The sequence below is a fragment of the Ranitomeya variabilis genome, chromosome 4 (assembly GCF_051348905.1).
Source record: "Ranitomeya variabilis isolate aRanVar5 chromosome 4, aRanVar5.hap1, whole genome shotgun sequence".
NCBI classification, from domain to species: domain Eukaryota; kingdom Metazoa; phylum Chordata; class Amphibia; order Anura; family Dendrobatidae; genus Ranitomeya; species Ranitomeya variabilis.
Window position 1 is genome coordinate 248693700 of NC_135235.1, and position 19621 is coordinate 248713320.

General features: G+C 48.3%; 1 protein-coding gene across 7 annotated transcripts in view; it reads right to left on the reverse strand.

Moving 5' to 3' along the window:
* KCNJ5 (potassium inwardly rectifying channel subfamily J member 5) overlaps positions 1-19621 on the reverse strand; it is a 125318-nt gene that overhangs the window by 12176 nt on the left and 93521 nt on the right. The gene's annotated exons all lie outside the window — the stretch shown is intronic.

Consider the following 19621-nt stretch of genomic DNA (forward strand, 5'->3'; position numbering starts at 1 on the left):
CAGCTTTGCACGTGTTCACATTAGGGGTGCTGGTTGGTTTTTTTTCTCTATTTAGTTATTGGATGTGGCTGCATCCATACTGATCTTGCACTCCTCCCATTGACCTTGCAGGTGGCGGTAATCAGCTCTACCTGCCCATAAATTGTAGGTTTAGCCCAGAGTGACATGTTTTGTCCATAGTTGTAGGCTGGTGGCCCAAGAGTGGCATGTACGGTAGAGTAGGACCCATCAGAGGGAGATCACCTTGCCTGTTATGACCCCAATGGCAGAGGGTCTCAAAAGTACATACCAAGTCTGCAAACACAAAAAACCAGCTCATAGGGCAGTGGTAACTGGGCTGACCATATATCTAATCCTAGCACCACAAATAGCAGCAGCCGGGGAACGTGCCTACGTTGGTTCTAGACGTCTCGCGCCAGCCGGAGAACTAACTAACCCTAGAAGGGAAAAGATAGACCTTTCTTGCCTCCAGAGAAAAGACCCCAAAAGTTGGATACAAGCCCCCAACAAATAATAACGGTGAGGTAAGGAGAAAAGACAAACGTAAGAATGAACTAGATATTTAGCAAAGAGAGGCCCACTGACTAATAGCAGAATATAGTAAGATGACTTATATGGTCAGCAAAAACCCTATCAAAATTTCCACGCTGGATATTCAAGAACCCCCGAACCGTCTAACGGCCCGGGGGGAGAACACCAGCCCCCTAGAGCTTCCAGCAAAATCAGGAATCACATTTAGTACAAGCTGGACAAAAAATAAGAGCAAAGCAAATAACCAAAAAACAAGGAAGCAGGACTTAGCTTAATTTTGCAAGATCCAAGACCAGCAGACAGGAGCAAACAGAAAGGAACTGATTACAACGATGCCAGGCACTGGACTGAGAAACCAGGAAGTTTATATAGCAACACCCCTGGACTAACGACCCAGGTGGGTGCCAAACTGAGGAAAGACAATCCCAGAGTCATATCACTAGTGACCACAAGAGGGAGCCAAAAAAGTCTAATTCACAACAGTACCCCCCCTTTAAGGAGGGGTCACCGAACCCTCACCAAGACCACCAGGGCGATCAGGATGAGCAGCGTGAAAGGCACGAACTAAATCGGCCGCATGCACATCAGAGGCAACCACCCAGGAATTATCCTCCTGACCATAACCCTTCCACTTGACCAGATACTGAAGCCTCCGCCTGGAGAGACGAGAATCCAAGATCTTCTCCACCACGTACTCCAACTCGCCCTCAACCAACACCGGAGCAGGAGGCTCAACAGAAGGAACCACAGGTACAACGTACCGCCACAACAAAGACCTATGGAACACGTTGTGAATGGCAAACGACACCGGAAGATCCAAGCGAAAGGACACAGGATTAAGGATTTCCAATATCTTGTAAGGACCGATGAAGCGAGGCTTAAATTTAGGAGAGGAGACCTTCATAGGAACAAATCGAGAAGACAGCCATACCAAATCCCCAACACGAAGTCGGGGACCCACACCGCGGCGGCGGTTGGCAAAACGCTGAGCCTTCTCCTGTGACAACTTCAAGTTGTCCACCACATGATTCCAGATCCGCTGCAACCTATCCACCACGGAATCTACCCCAGGACAGTCAGAAGGCTCCACATGTCCCGAGGAAAAACGAGGATGGAAACCAGAGTTGCAAAAAAATGGCGAAACCAAAGTAGCGGAACTAGCCCGATTATTAAGGGCAAACTCAGCCAACGGCAAGAAGGTCACCCAATCATCCTGATCTGCAGAAACAAAACACCTCAAATAAGCCTCCAGAGTCTGATTAGTTCGCTCCGTTTGTCCATTAGTCTGAGGATGAAAGGCAGACGAAAACGACAAATCAATGCCCATCTTAGCACAAAAGGATCGCCAGAACCTGGAAACAAACTGGGATCCTCTGTCAGACACAATATTCTCAGGAATGCCGTGTAAACTGTTGTGGATTCTGTTTGTGGGCTCCCTCTGGTGGTTACTGCTGGTACTGGGTGACTTTGGTGGGTTGCGGCCTTTGGTTTCCACCTGTCCATCAGTGGCTGGGTGTTTCCTATTTTACCTGGCCTTTCTGTCATTTCCCTTGCCGGCTATCAATGTATTCAGATGTGCTCTGTTTGGTTCCTGCCTACCTGCTCCCAGATCTTTCAGGATAAGCTAAGTGCTGATTTTCAGTTGTTTGGTTTTTTGTCCAGCTTGCTTATTATGTCTCTATGCTAGCTGGTAGCTCTAGTGGACTGAGGTTCTCCCCATGTGCCATGAGTTGGCACATGGGTTCTTGTAATCTCAGGATGGTTTTTTTGATTAGGGTTTTTTGCTGACGGCTCAGTCCCCTTTTGTATCGTTCTGCTTTTTAGTTTTCAGCGGGCCTCAATTTGCTAAAACTATATATATCATCTCTATGTGTGTGCCTTCCTCTCATTTCACCGTCAATACATGTGGGGGGCAACTATATCTTTTGGGGTTCATTCCGCTGGAGGCAAGTGAGGTCTTTATTTTCTCTGCAGTGCTAGTTAGCTCTTAGGCTGGTGCGTGGCGTCTAGAACCAACGTAGGCACGCTCCCTGGCTATCTCTAGTTGCGTTTGTCAGGCGTAGGGCAGCGGTCAGCCCAGGTTCCATCACCCTAGAGCTCGTCCGTAATATATTTGTACTTTGCTTGTCCTGTGCTATCCCTAGCCATTGGGATACATGACAGTATAGCCGGCGCACAAAGTGTTAATTGTTTGGGCTGAAGCAGGAGAAAGAAGTGTTTAAGGGAAATTTTTTTTTTTTTTTTTTTTCCCTTCAGAGTTTTGCTGCCTAGCCCTTAATTGCTGTCTAGCTGCTTCTTACCTCCTCTTAACCCTTGAATGGCTCTGATCTTAGCTGTTTAACATGGATGTCCAGAGTTTGGCTTCCAGCCTGAGTAATCTCGCGGCAAAAGTTCAAAACATACAGGATTTTGTTGTTCACACTCCCATGTCTGAACTATAATTCCTAGTCCAGAGTTCTTTTCTGGAGATAGATCTACCTTCCTGAATTTCAGGAACAATTGTAAATTGTTTCTTTCTTTAAAATCTCGCTCCTCTGGAGACCCTGCTCAACAGGTCAAGATTGTAATATCTTTCCTGCGGGGCGACCCTCAGAATTGGGCATTTGCATTGGCACCAGGGGATCCTGCATTGCTCAGTGTGGATGCGTTTTTTCTGGCATTGGGATTGCTCTATGAGGAACCTAACCTGGAGATTCAGGCTGAAAAGGCTTTATTAGCCCTCTCTCAGGGGCATGATGAAGCGGAGATATATTGTCAGAAGTTTCGGAAATGGTCGGTGCTTACTCAGTGGAATGAGTGCGCCCTGGCTGCAAACTTCAGAAATGGTCTTTCTGAGGCCATTAAGGATATTATGGTGGGGTTCCCTACGCCTACAGGTCTGAATGAGTCTATGGCTATGGCCATTCAGATTGATCGGCGTTTACGGGAGCGCAAACCCGTGCACCAGTTGGCGGTGTCTTCTGAACAGGCACCTGAGACTATGCAATGTGATAGAATTCAGTCCAGAAGTGAACGGCAAAATTATAGGCGGAAAAATGGATTGTTTCTATTGTGGTGATTCAGCTCATGTTATATCAGCATGCTCTAAACGCACAAAAAGGGTTGATAAATCTTTTGCCATTGGTACTCTGCAGCCTAAGTTCATTTTGTCTGTGACTCTGATTTTTTCACTGTCTTCCATTTCCGTCGATGCCTATGTGGATTCGGGCGCTGCCCTGAGTCTTATGGATTGGTCATTTGCTAAACGTTGCGGTTTTAGTCTGGAACCTCTGGAAGTTCCTATTCCTCTGAAGGGAATTGACTCTACACCATTGGCTATGAATAAACCGCAGTATTGGACACAAGTGACCATGCGCATGACTCCCGTTCATCAGGAGGTGATTCGCTTCCTTGTACTTTATAATTTACATGATGTACTAGTGCTTGGTCTGCCATGGTTACAAACTCATAATTCTGTCCTGGACTGGAAAACAATGTCTGTGTTAAGCTGGGGATGTCAGGGGGTTCATGATGATGCACCTCCGATTTCAATCGCTTCATCTACTCCTTCTGAGATCCCTGCGTTTTTGTCTGACTATAGGGATGTTTTTGAGGAGCCTAAGCTCAATTCGCTCCCTCCGCATAGAGATTGTGACTGTGCTATAGAATTGATTCCTGGCAGTAAGTTCCCTAAGGGTCGTTTATTTAATCTGTCACTGCCAGAGCATACTGCTATGCGGAATTATATTAAGGAGTCCTTGGAAAAGGGACATATTCGTCCATCTTCGTCCCCTCTGGGAGCAGGTTTTTTTTTTGTGGCAAAAAAAGATGGTTCCCTGAGGCCTTGTATAGATTATCGCCTTCTGAATAAGATTACAGTCAAGTATCAGTATCCATTGCCATTATTGACTGATTTGTTTGCTCGCATTAAGGGGGCTAGGTGGTTCACTAAGATAGATCTTCGCGGTGCGTATAATCTGGTGCGGATAAAACAGGGTGATGAGTGGAAAACCGCATTTAATACGCCTGAGGGCCATTTTGAGTATTTGGTAATGCCTTTTGGACTCTCCAATGCTCCGTCAGTCTTTCAGTCCTTTATGCACAATATTTTCCGTGAATATCTGGATAAGTTTATGATTGTGTATTTGGATGATATTTTGGTGTTTTCTGATGACTGGGAGTCTCATGTTCTACAGGTCAGGAAGGTGTTTCAGGTTCTGCGGGCCAATTCTCTGTTTGTGAAGGGCTCAAAGTGTCTCTTCGGAGTCCAGAAGATTTCTTTTTTGGGGTACATTTTTTCTCCTTCTACTATTGAGATGGATCCCGTCAAGGTTCAGGCGATTTGTGACTGGACACAACCTACATCTGTTAAGAGCCTTCAGAAGTTCTTGGGGTTTGCTAATTTTTATCGTCGGTTCATTGCTAATTTTTCCAGTATTGTTAAACCTTTGACTGATTTGACTAAAAAGGGTGCTGATGTTGCTGATTGGTCTCCTGCGGCCGTGGAGGCCTTTCAGGAACTTAAGCGCCGGTTTTCTTCTGCTCCTGTGTTGTGTCAACCAGATGTTTCACTTCCTTTTCAGGTTGAGGTTGATGCTTCCGAGATTGGAGCGGGGGCGGTTTTGTCACAGAGAAGTTCTAATGGCTCGGTGATGAAGCCATGTGCATTCTTCTCTAGAAAATTCTCGCCCGCCGAGCGCAATTATGATGTGGGTAATCGGGAGCTTTTGGCCATGAAGTGGGCATTTGAGGAGTGGCGTCATTGGCTTGAGGGTGCTAAACATCGTGTGGTGGTCTTGACTGATCACAAGAATCTCATTTACCTTGAGTCTGCCAGGCGTTTGAATCCTAGACAGGCTCGTTGGTCGTTGTTTTTTTCTCGTTTCAATTTCGTGGTTTCATACCTGCCAGGTTCAAAGAATGTGAAGGCAGATGCTCTTTCCAGGAGTTTTGTGCCTGACTCTCCTGGAGACTCTGGGCCTACTGGTATCCTTAGGGATGGGGTAATATTGTCCGCCGTATCCCCAGACTTGCGACGTGCATTGCAGGAGTTTCAGGTGGATAAACCGGATCGTTGTCCACCAGAAAGACTGTTTGTTCCGGATGATTGGACCAGTAGAGTCATCTCCGAGGTCCATTCTTCTGTGTTGGCTGGTCATCCTGGAATATTTGGTACTAGAGACTTGGTGGCCAGGTCTTTTTGGTGGCCTTCCTTGTCTAGGGATGTGCGTACCTTTGTGCAGTCTTGTGAAGTGTGTGCTCGAGCTAAGCCTTGCTGTTCTCGGGCCAGTGGGTTGTTGTTATCCTTGCCCATCCCGAAGAGGCCTTGGACGCACATTTCCATGGATTTTATTTCTGATCTCCCGGTTTCACAGAAAATGTCCGTTATCTGGGTTGTGTGTGACCGCTTTTCTAAGATGGTTCATTTGGTGCCCTTGCCTAAGTTGCCTTCCTCCTCTGAGTTGGTCCCTTTATTTTTTCAGAACGTGGTTCGTTTGCATGGGATTCCGGAGAATATCGTTTCTGACAGGGGATCCCAGTTTGTGTCTAGATTTTGGCGGACGTTTTGTGCCAAGATGGGCATTGATTTGTCTTTCTCGTCTGCATTCCATCCTCAGACGAATGGCCAGACGGAGCGAACTAATCAGACCTTGGAAACGTATTTGAGGTGTTTTGTTTCTGCTGATCAAGATGACTGGGTTGCTTTTTTGCCACTGGCCGAATTTGCTCTTAATAATCGGGCTAGTTCGGCCACGTTGGTCTCTCCTTTTTTTTGTAATTCGGGGTTTCATCCTCGTTTTTCCTCTGGTCAGGTGGAGCCTTCGGATTGTCCTGGAGTGGACGTGGTGGTGGACAGGCTACATCAGATTTGGAATCAGGTGGTGGACAATTTGAAGTTATCTCAGGAGAAGACTCAGCAGTTTGCTAATCGCCGTCGCCGCGTGGGTCCCCGACTTCTTGTTGGGGATTTGGTGTGGTTGTCTTCTCGTTTTGTCCCTATGAAGGTCTCTTCTCCTAAGTTCAAGCCTCGGTTCATCGGTCCTTATAGGATCTCGGAGATTCTTAACCCTGTATCTTTTCGTTTGGATCTCCCAGCATCGTTTGCTATTCATAATGTGTTCCATCGGTCGTTGTTGCGGAGGTATGAGGTGCCCGTTGTTCCTTCGGTTGAGCCTCCTGCTCCGGTGCTGGTGGAGGGAGAATTGGAGTATGTTGTTGAGAAGATCTTGGATTCTCGTGTTTCCAGACGCAAACTCCAGTATTTGGTTAAGTGGAAGGGTTATGGTCAGGAGGATAATTCCTGGGTGGTCGCCTCCGATGTTCATGCGACTGATTTGGTCCGCGCCTTCCATAGAGCTCACCCTGATCGGTGGTTACTGCTGGTACTGAGTGACTTTGGTGGGTTGCGGCCTTTGGTTTCCACCTGTCCATCAGTGGCTGGGTGTTTCCTATTTTACCTGGCCTTTCTGTCATTTCCCTTGCCGGCTATCAATGTATTCAGATGTGCTCTGTTTGGTTCCTGCCTACCTGCTCCCAGATCTTTCAGGATAAGCTAAGTGCTGATTTTCAGTTGTTTGGTTTTTTGTCCAGCTTGCTTATTATGTCTCTATGCTAGCTGGTAGCTCTAGTGGACTGAGGTTCTCCCCATGTGCCATGAGTTGGCACATGGGTTCTTGTAATCTCAGGATGGTTTTTTTGATTAGGGTTTTTTGCTGACAGCTCAGTCCCCTTTTGTATCGTTCTGCTTTTTAGTTTTCAGCGGGCCTCAATTTGCTAAAACTATATATATCATCTCTATGTGTGTGCCTTCCTCTCATTTCACCGTCAATACATGTGGGGGGCAACTATATCTTTTGGGGTTCATTCCGCTGGAGGCAAGTGAGGTCTTTATTTTCTCTGCAGTGCTAGTTAGCTCTTAGGCTGGTGCGTGGCGTCTAGAACCAACGTAGGCACGCTCCCTGGCTATCTCTAGTTGCGTTTGTCAGGCGTAGGGCAGCGGTCAGCCCAGGTTCCATCACCCTAGAGCTCGTCCGTAATATATTTGTACTTTGCTTGTCCTGTGCTATCCCTAGCCATTGGGATACATGACAGTAAACGAACCACATTCTGAAAGAACAAAGGAACCAGATCGGAAGAGGAAGGCAGCTTAGGCAAAGATACCAAATGGACCATCTTGGAAAAGCGATCACATACCACCCAGATGACAGACATGCCCTGAGACACCGGAAGATCTGAAATGAAATCCATGGAAATGTGTGTCCAAGGCCTCTTCGGGACAGGCAAGGGCAAGAGCAACCCGCTGGCACGAGAACAGCAAGGCTTAGCTCGAGCACAAGTCCCACAGGACTGCACAAATGACCGCACATCCCGTGACAAGGAAGGCCACCAAAAGGACCTAGCCACCAGATCTCTGGTGCCAAAAATTCCCGGATGCCCTGCCAACACCGAGGAATGAACCTCGGAAATGACTCTGCTGGTCCACTTATCAGGAACAAACAGTCTGTCAGGTGGACAAGAGTCAGGTCTACCAGCCTGAAATCTCTGCAACACACGTCGCAAATCCGGAGAAATGGCTGACAGGATAACTCCCTCTTTGAGAATACCAACTGGTTCTGCGACTCCAGGAGAGTCAGGCACAAAGCTGCTTGAAAGAGCATCAGCCTTCACATTCTTTGAACCTGGTAAATACGAGACCACAAAGTCAAAACGGGTGAAAAACAATGACCAGCGGGCCTGTCTAGGATTCAGGCGTTTAGAGCATGCTGATATAACATGTGTAGAATCACCACAGTAAAAACACAACCCATTCTGACGTCTATGATTTTTCCGTTCATTTCTAGTCTGAATTCTACCACATTGCATTAAATCAGGTGTCTGTTCAGACAACACCACCAGAGGATTCGCGGCTTTGCGCTCCCGCAAACGCCGGTCAATTTGAATAGCCAGCGCCATGGAATCATTCAGACCTGTAGGAATGGAGAAACCCACCATCACATTCTTAATGGCTTCAGAAAGGCCATTTCTGAAATTTGCGGCCAGAGCACACTCATTCCACTGAGTAAGCACGGACCATTTCCGAAATTTTTGGCAATACACTTCAGCTTCATCCTGACCCTGAGAAATAGCCAGCAAGGCTTTTTCTGCCTGAATTTCAAGATTGGGTTCCTCGTAAAGCAATCCGAGCGCCATAAAAAACGCATCAATATTTGCCAATGCCGGATCTCCTGGCGCTAGCGAGAAGGCCCAATCCTGAGGGTCGCCCCGTAAGAAAGAGATAACAATTTTTACTTGCTGAGCTGAGTCTCCAGATGAACGGGGTCTCAGAGATAGAAACAATTTACAATTATTCCTGAAATTCCTAAACTTAAATCGGTCTCCAGAGAACAGCTCAGGAATAGGTATTTTAGGTTCAGACATTGGACTACTGGTAACAAAATCTTGTATACCCTGCACACGAGCAGCAAGCTGATCCACACTTGTAATCAAAGTCTGGACATTCATGTCTGCAGCAAGCACAAGCCACTCAGAGGTAAAGGGGAGGAAAAAAGAGAGGAAAGAAAAAAAAAAAAAAAACTCGGACTTTCCTTTCTTGTAATCCCACTTCTGCAATGCATTAAACATTCAACCTTGGCCTGGCATACTGTTATGACCCCAATGGCAGAGGGTCTCAAAAGTACATACCAAGTCTGCAAACACAAAAAACCAGCTCATAGGGCAGTGGTAACTGGGCTGACCATATATCTAATCCTAGCACCACAAATAGCAGCAGCCGGGGAACGTGCCTACGTTGGTTCTAGACGTCTCGCGCCAGCCGGAGAACTAACTAACCCTAGAAGGGAAAAGATAGACCTTTCTTGCCTCCAGAGAAAAGACCCCAAAAGTTGGATACAAGCCCCCAACAAATAATAACGGTGAGGTAAGGAGAAAAGACAAACGTAAGAATGAACTAGATATTTAGCAAAGAGAGGCCCACTGACTAATAGCAGAATATAGTAAGATGACTTATATGGTCAGCAAAAACCCTATCAAAATTTCCACGCTGGATATTCAAGAACCCCCGAACCGTCTAACGGCCCGGGGGGAGAACACCAGCCCCCTAGAGCTTCCAGCAAAATCAGGAATCACATTTAGTACAAGCTGGACAAAAAATAAGAGCAAAGCAAATAACCAAAAAACAAGGAAGCAGGACTTAGCTTAATTTTGCAAGATCCAAGACCAGCAGACAGGAGCAAACAGAAAGGAACTGATTACAACGATGCCAGGCACTGGACTGAGAAACCAGGAAGTTTATATAGCAACACCCCTGGACTAACGACCCAGGTGGGTGCCAAACTGAGGAAAGACAATCCCAGAGTCATATCACTAGTGACCACAAGAGGGAGCCAAAAAAGTCTAATTCACAACACTTGCCGTGGTTGATGGGCACACATGAATTGGCCAATTTATGCGCTAAGAATCTTCATTACTGTAAGTTTTATGAAAAAAAATTTTTTAAAAAAAATTTGTAAAAAAATATTTTTGAAGTATAATTCATATTGAATATTTGTCTGTGTTTTCACATGGCCTAGATTCATGTACATGTGCTGCTGTGTTTTTTTGTCTATATGATGCAGCTTGCAGCTTTGCACGTGTTCACATTAGGGGTGCTGGTTGTTTTTTTTTCTCTATTTAGTTATTGGATGTGGCTGCATCCATACTGATCTTGCACTCCTCCCATTGACCTTGCAGGTGGCGGTAATCAGCTCTACCTGCCCATAAATTGTAGGTTTAGCCCAGAGTGACATGTTTTGTCCATAGTTGTAGGCTGGTGGCCCAAGAGTGGCATGTACGGTAGAGTAGGACCCATCAGAGGGAGATCACCTTGCCGTGGTTGATGGGCACACATGAATTGGCCAATTTATGCGCTAAGAATCTTCATTACTGTAAGTTTTATGAAAAAAATATTTTTGAAAAAAATTTGTAAAAAAATATTTTTGAAGTATAATTCATATTGAATATTTGTCTGTGTTTTCACATGGCCTAGATTCATGTACATGTGCTGCTGTGTTTTTTTGTATATATATATATATATATATATATATATACATATATATACACATACACATATACACACACATACATACACATATATATATCTATAATATAACGCTGGGAGCGTCACTCTGTCCGAAGCCTTTATAGACTGCGCAAGCGCCGGCGCAGTCTGGACCCCACAGAGTGACGCTCCCAGGAGATCGCGGTATGCGTAAGCGCTGAACGCACACCGCGATCTCCAACGGAGAAACAGGGACGAGCCAGGAGACGGAGGGTGAGTATACTTACCTGTCCCGTTCCACCGACGCGATTCCGGGCCATGAATGTCCCCCTGCTCCCGGAATCGGCGCCTGCGCAGTCCGCGCTTTCCGGCGCCATTTTCTTGAAGACACATTGCAGTGTGTCTTCAAGAAAATGGCGCCGGAAAGCGCGGACTGCGCAGGCACCAATTCCGGCACCAGGAGGACACAGAAAATGGCGCCGGAAATGAATGAGGTAGCGCAAGTAACAAATTGCTGTGCCATGAGGCTGTGGCACTTCATGCCACAGCTATTTGTTACTTACGCCACCTGATTCATTTCCGCCGCCATTTTCTTGGCCCTGCTCCCGGAATCGGCGCCTGCGCAGTCCGCGCTTTCCGGCACCATTTTCTTGAAGACACATTGCAGTGTGTCTTCAAGAAAATGGCGCCGGAAAGCGCGGACTGCGCAGGCGCCGATTCCAGGAGCAGGGCCAAGAAAATGGCGGCGGAAATGAATCAGGTGGCGACAGCCGCCGCACCCATCACAGCCGCCGCACCCAGCACAGCCGTCCACAGCCGCCGCACCCAGCACAGCCGTCCACAGCCGCCGCACCCAGCACAGCCACGCACAGCCACCCACAGCCGCCGCAGCCACCGCACCCAGCACAGCCACGCACAGCCGCCGCACCTAGCACAGCCGCCGCACCCAGCACAGCCGCCGCACCCAGCACAGCCGCCCACAGCCACGCACAGCCGCCCAAAGCCACGCACAGCCGCCCACAGCCACGCACAGCCGCCTACAGCCACGCACAGCCGCTGCACCCAGCACAGCCGTCCACAGCCACCCACAGCCGCCGCACCCACCACAGCCGCCGCACCCACCACAGCCGCCGCACCCACCACAGCCGCCGCACCCAGCACAGCCGCCCACAGCCGCCGCACCCAGCACAGCCGCCCACAGCCACGCACAGCCGCCCACAGCCACGCACACCTGCCCACAGCCACGCACAGCCGCCCACAGCCACGCACAGCCGCCCACGGCCACGCACAGCCGCTGCACCCAGCACAGCCACCGCACCCAGCACAGCCGCCGCACCCAGCACAGCCGTCCACAGCCGCCGCACCCAGCACAGCCGCCCACAGCCGCCGCACCCAGCACAGCCGCCCACAGCCGCCGCACCCAGCACAGCCGCCCACAGCCACGCACAGCCGCCCACAGCCACGCACAGCCGCCCACAGCCACGCACAGCCGCCCACAGCCACGCACAGCCGCCTACAGCCACGCACAGCCGCCTACAGCCACGCACAGCCGCCTACAGCCACGCACAGCCACCGCACCCAGCACAGCCATCCACAGCCACCCACAGCCGCCGCACCCAGCACAGCCGTCCACAGCCGCCGCACCCAGCACAGCCACGCACAGCCACCCGCACTCAGCACAGCCACATACAGCCGCCCGCACTCAGCACAGCCGCCCGCACTCAGCACAGCCGCCCGCACTCAGCACAGCCGCCCGCACTCAGCACAGCCGCCCGCACTCAGCACAGCCGCCCGCACTCAGCACAGCCGCCCGCACTCAGCACAGCCGCCCGCACTCAGCACAGCCGCCCGCACTCAGCACAGCCGCCCGCACTCAGCACAGCCGCCCGCACTCAGCACAGCCGCCCGCACTCAGCACAGCCGCCCGCACTCAGCACAGCCGCCCGCACTCAGCACAGCCGCCCGCACTCAGCACAGCCGCCCGCACTCAGCACAGCCGCCCGCACTCAGCACAGCCGCCCGCACTCAGCACAGCCGCCCGCACTGATGGGGGGTGCAGGATGGAGCAGCACGTGATAGGATGGGGGCGCAGGATGGGAGCACATGACAGGATGGGGATGCAGGATGGAGCAGCACATGACACGGTGGAGCAGCACATGACAGGATGAAGCAGCACATGACACGGTGGAGCAGCACATGACAGGATGGCGGCGCAGGATGGAGCAACACATGACACGGTGGAGCAGCACATGACAGGATGGAGCAGCACATGACACGGTGGAGCAGCACATGACAGGATGGCGGCGCAGGATGGAGCAGCACATGACACGGTGGAGCAGCACTTGACAGGATGGGGATGCAGGATGGAGCAGCACATGACACGGTGGAGCAGCACATGACAGGATGGGGGCGCAGGATGGAGCAGCACATGACAGGATGGGAAAGCAAGATGGGAGCAGCACATACCAGGATGGAGACCATATACCAATATAAAAGCTCGCCACCCGGGCGTAGAACGGGTTCAATAGCTAGTATATATATAATACTAGCTGTTTCCAGCCAGCTAACGCTCGGCACGCTCATTGCTATCTAATTAATGCTGCTGGTGATTAAACTAAAGTAAATAATGACAACATTCAATAGCGCTTACGCAGGTGGTAAATTAACTTAAAATGAAGTTAATAACAATAATAATCATTAAAAATCTGAATAATACTAAAAATACATTTTATTCCAGTGTAAAATCAAAAACAAACTGGATTCAGTAAGATGTGCGTTTTTATTCATTCCATCATCTAAACAAATTTCGTAACGAAACATAAATTAAGTAAAAATTTCTCTGTAAACACAATTAAATGTATAGTCATTTTCGTCATTTTCAAAGATCTTTCCTTGACTTCTACCAGGTACAATTTAATGTGAGGGGACGGGATTGTGTGTCATAATGTGGTGGGGGGGCGGGATTATGTGTGGTAATGTGGTGGGAGGGCGGGATTATGTGTGGTAATATGGTGGGAGGGCGGGATTATGTGTGGTAATGTGGTGGGGGGCGGGATTATGTGTGGTAATGTGGTGGGAGGGCGGGATTATCTGTGGTAATATGGTGGGAGGGCGGGATTATGTGTGGTAATGTGGTGGGGGGCGGGATTATGTGTGGTAATGTGGTGGGGGGCGGGATTATGTGTGGTAATGTGGTGGGGGCGGGATTCTGTGTGGTAATGTGGGCGGGCGGGATTGTGTGTGGTAATGTGGTGGGGGGTGGGATTATGTGTGGTGATGTGGTGGGGGGTGGGATTATGTGTGGTGATGTGGTGGGGGGTGGGATTATGTGTGATGTGGTGGGGGGCGGGATTATGTGTGGTGATGTGGTGGGTGGCGGGATTATGTGTGGTAATGTGGTGGGTGGCGGGATTATGTGTGGTAATGTGGTGGGGGCGGGATTGTGTGTGGTAATGTGGTGGGGGCGGGATTATGTGGTAATGTGGTGGGTGGGATTATGTGTGGTAATGTGGTGGGAGGGCGGCATTATGTGTGGTAATGTGGTGGGAGGGCGTTATTATCTGTGGTAATATGGTGGGAGGGCGGGATTATGTGTGGTAATGTGGGGGGGCAGGATTATGTTTGGTAATGTGGTGGGAGGGCGTTATTATCTGTGGTAATATGGTGGGAGGGCGGGATTATGTGTGGTAATGTGGGGGGGCGGGATTGTGTGTGGTAATGTGGGGGGGCGGGATTGTGTGTGGTAATGTGGGGGGGCGGGATTGTGTGTGGTAATGTGGTGGGGGGCGGGATTGTGTGTGGTAAAATGGTGGGAGGGCGGGATTGTGTGGTAATGTGGTGGGGGGATTATGTGTGGTAATGTGGTGGGGGGGCGGGATTATGTGTGGTGATGTGGTGGGGGGCGGGATGTGTGGTAATGTTGTGGGGGGGCGGGATTACCTGTGGTAATGTGGTGGGGGCGGGATTCTGTGTGGTCATGGGGTGGGGGGCGGGATTATGCGTGGTGATGGGTGGGGGCGGGATTATGCGTGGTGATGGGTGGGGGCGGGATTGTGTGTGGTGATGGGCGGAATGTGTGATGTGTTGGGGGGTGGAATTATGTGGTGATATGGTGGGATTATGTGTGGTGATGTGGTGGGGCGGAGCTGATGTGCAGGGGGCGGGATTAGCGAGTGTGATGTGGGGGGCGGGATTATGTGTGGTAATGTGGTGGGGGGGCGGGATTATGTGTGGTAATGTGGTGGGGGGCGGGATTATGTGTGGTAATGTGGTGGGGGCGGGATTATGCGTGGTGATGTGTTGGGGCGGGATTATGTGGTGGGGCGGAGCTACTGTGCAGGGGCGGGATTAACGAGTGTGATGTGGGGGGCGGGATTATGTGTGGTAATGTGGTGGGGGGCGGGATTACATTTGGTAATGTGGTGGGGGCGGGATTATGCGTGGTAATGTGGGGGGCGGGATTATGCGTGGTGATGTGTTGGGATTATGTGGTGATGTGGTGGGGGCGGAGCTACTGTGCAGGGGGCGGGATTAGCAAGTGTGATGTGGGGGGCGGGATTATGTGTTGTAATGTGGTGGGGGACGGGATTACGTGTGGTTATGGGTGGGGGGGCGGGATTATGGGTGATGATGGGGTGGGGGGTGGGATTATGGGTGGTGATGGGGGGCGGGATTATGGGTGGCGGGATTATGGGTGGCGATGGGGTGGGGGGGTGGGATTATGGGTGGCGATGGGGTGGGGGGCGATGGGGTGGGGGGGCAGGATTATGGGTGGTGATGGGGTGGGATTATGGGTGGTGATGGGGTGGGGGGTGGGATTATGGGTGGTGATGGGGGGCGGGATTATGGGTGGTGATGGGGTGGGAGGCGGAGCTACCGTGCGGGGGCGGGATTAGCGAGTAATCACGATGCCTCATATATAGATATATATATATATATATACACACACATACACACACACACACACACATATACAGGGGTTGGACAAAATAATGGAAACTCCTGGAAATATCAACAAAAGTTAGTTTAACCCCTTAATGACAACCCATACGTATTTTAACTTACCTGAGATATTAGGAAATAGCCTCTCCATACAGGTGACAATCCAGCAGCTGTCCACTGTCCACTATAGCTGACAAATTGCTGAATAAGCCATGATCAGTGTTTGCACCATCCAAATCTGTTTAACCCCTTAGATGCTGCTGTCAATAGTGACTACTTCATTATAAATGGTTAACAGAGTGTGAGGGCTTCCTCTTCATCCCAATTGGTGCCCTCAGATCATGATTGTGTGGTGCTGATGTTTGCCATGGCAATTCATGACCAAATAGCGGCCTAAGGGTATGTGTCCACGTTCAGGCTTGCTTCAGGCTTTGGTCAGGACTTTATGCAGGTAAAATCCTGACCAAAAATGCACCTGAGGTCACCTGCGGTGTTCCTGCGTGTTTTGCTCATTGTAGCAACATGCTGCGTTTTGAAAAAACGCACCGCATGTGCGTTTTCGCGGCAAAAACGCATGCGTTTTTTAACGCATAGTGGAGTCGGGATTTCATTAAATCCCCTCCACTATGCTGTAACATCTGGACGCTGCGTTTTTGACGCTGCGGCTCAGCGCTGCGTCAAAAACGCAGCGTTTCCTGAACGTGGACACATACCCTTAGAGTCTGATAGCTGTAGTAATCTGTTCAGAAGGTAGAGGCATTTAGGTGGTAAAAATACACATTTTCATTTCTGTCATGCCACTTTGCATTAATTCCTGTAAAGCACCTGAAGGGTTAATAAACTACCTGACTGCAGTTTTCAATATGTCAGGGGGTGCTGTTTTTAAAATGGTATCACTTTTGGGGGTTTTCCAATATATGGGACCCCTAAAGGCACTTCAAACATGGATTGGTCCCTAAAAAAATAAATGTTGTATTTTATAAATGGTGCTGATGTAAAGCCAACATGTGGGAAATGTTATTTATTAATGTTTTGCTATGGTATCACTATCTTGATTAAAGGGATAATCATTCAAAGTTTGAAAATTGCTAATTTTTTTTACATTTTTCCTCAAATTTCTTATATTTTTTTATAAATAAACACAAAACATATCAACCTAAATTTACCATTATCATAAAGTATAATGTGTCATGAAAAAAACATTCTCAAAATCACTGGGATTTGTTGAAGTGTTCCAGAGTTATTACCACATAAATTGATACTGGTCAGATATCAAAAATTTGGCTCCGTCACTAAGGGGTTAATATGGTGTAGGTCCACCTTTTGCGGCGATTACAGCCTCAATTCTCCGAGGTATGGATTCATACAAGGTGGGAATTATTTCCAAAGGAATTTTAGCCCATTCTGCAGTTAAAACAGCCTCCAGTTCTTAGACGTCGATTTCCGCCGCCATCGTCGCTCAAACTTGAATCTCTAAAATCGACCATAAATGCTCAATAATGTTGAGGTCTGGGGATTGTGGGGGCCAGATGAGATGCTCAGCTTCATTAGAATGTTCCTCGTGCCATGCTTTAACGATTCTAGCTGTATGAATTGGTGCATTATCATCCTGAAAGATGGCGTTCCCCTCCGGGAACAGTGCTTGAACCATTGGGTGCACTTGGTCGCCCCAAATGCCTAAATAATCTCGGCTGTTAATTCTTCCATGAAGGGACATCATTGGCCCGGCGGATCTGCACGAAATAGCACCCCAGATCATCACAGAACCTCCGCCATGTTTTACGGTTGGGAGAAGGCAGTCTGGATGGAATGCTTCCTTCGGCTGTCTCCAAACGTACACTCGGCCGCAGGTCGGAAATAGGGTAAACGATGATTCGTCTGAGAATATCACATGTTTACACTGCTCGAGGGACCAATTCTGGAGGTTTCTACACCACTCTAAACGCTTGGAAACATTTGTCATTGAGAGCAGCGGTTTTCTAATTGCAGCTCTTCCGTGGAATCCAGATTTGTGCAGCTCCCAGCGAACAGTTTTCGTGGAAACTGGTTTCTGTAGGTGTTCATTGAGCTCAGCAGTGATTTTCGGAGCTGTGGTCTTGCGATCCTCTCTCACAATTCGCTTTAGAGTCCGACGGTCTCTCTCAGTCAACTTTGACTTTTGGCCGGACCTGTGCTTTGCTGCGGACGTTTTTCCTTCTCTTTCAAACGCAGTTATTACTTTGGAGACAGTACCTCTTGACACGCCAAGCATTCGGGCACTTTCTGTTACACTAGCGCCTGCCATACGAGCACCAACAATTTGGCCTCTTTGAAAATCCGAGAGGTCTGCCATTGGTATCAGGTTCTCATCAATGTTCTTACAATTATGCAAAACAAACAGTTAATTTACATACACATATCACATAACACAAATAATCAACTATGTCACGGTTTGCATGCTTATCACATGTTCGAAGATTATGATGCCAAAATGTTAGGCGTTTCCATTATTTTGTCCAACCCCTGTATATATACACACACACATATATATATATATATATATATATATATATATATATATATATATATATACACACACAAAGTCATGGCCAAAAGTATTGACACCCCTGCAATTCTGTCAGATAATACTGTTTCTTCCTGAAAATGATTGCAAACACAAATTCTTCGGTATTATTATCTTCATTTAATTTGTCTTAAATGAAAAAACACAAAAATAATTGTCCTAAAGCCAAATTGGATATAATTCCACACATAAAAAAGGGGGTGGACAAAAGTATTGGCACCGTTTGAAAAATCATGTGATGCTTCTCTAATTTGTGTAATTAACAGCACCTGTAACTTACCTGTGGCACCTAACAGGTGTTGGCAATAACTGAATCACACTTGCAGCCAGTTGACATGGTCTTGTGTGTACCACATTGAGCATGGAGAAAAGAAAGAAGACCAAAGAACTATCTGAGGACTTGAGAAACCAAATTGTGAGGAAGCATGAGCAATCTCAAGGCTACAAGTCCATCTCCAAAGACCTGAATGTTCCTGTGTCTACCGTGCGCAGTGTCATCAAGAAGTTTAAAGCCCATGGCACTGTGGCTAACCTCCCTAGATGTGGACGGAAAAGAAAAATTGATAAGAGATTTCAACGCAAGATTGTGCGGATGTTGGATAATGAACCTCGACTAACATCCAAACAAGTTCAAGCTGCCCTGCAGTCCGAGGGTACAACAGTGTCAACCCGTACTATCCGTCGGTGTCTGAATGAAAAGGGACTGTATGGTAGGAGACCCAGGAAGACCCCACTTCTTACCCCGAGACATAAAAAAGCTAGGCTGGAGTTTGCCAAAACTTACCTGAAAAAGCCTAAAACGTTTTGGAAGAATGTTCTCTGGTCAGATGAGACAAAAGTAGAGCTTTTTGGGCAAAGGCATCGACAGAGTTTACAGGAGAAAAAAAGAGGCATTCAAACAAAAGAACACGGTCCCTACAGTCAAACATGGCGGAGGTTCCCTGATGTTTTGGGGTTGCTTTGCTGCCTCTGGCACTGGACTGCTTGACCGTGTGCGTGGCATTATGTAGTCTGAAGACTATCAACAAATTTTGCAGCATAATGTAGGGCCCAGTGTGAGAAAGCTGGGTCTCCCTCAGAGGTCATGGGTCTTCTAGCAGGACAATGACCCAAAACACACTTAAAAAAGCACTAGAAAATGGTTTGAGAGAAAGCACCGGAGACTTCTAAGGTGGCCAGCAGTGAATCTTGACCTGAATCCCATAGAACACCTGTGGAGAGATCTAAAAATGGCAGTTTGGAGAAAAGCACCCTTCAAATATCAGGGACCTGGAGCAGTTTGCCAAAGAAGAATGGTCTAAAATTCCAGCAGAGCATTGTAAGAAACTCACTGATGGTTACCGGAAGCGGTTGGTCGCAGTTATTTTGGCTAAAGGTTGTGCAACCAAGTATTAGGCTGAGGGTGCCAATACTTTTGTCTGGCCCATTTTTGGAGTTTTGTGTGAAATGATCAATGTTTTGCTTTTTGCTTCATTCTCCTTTGTGTTTTTTCATTTAAGACAAATTAAATGAAGATAATAATACTGAAGAATTTGTGTTTGCAATCATTTTCAGGAAGAAACTGAGTATTA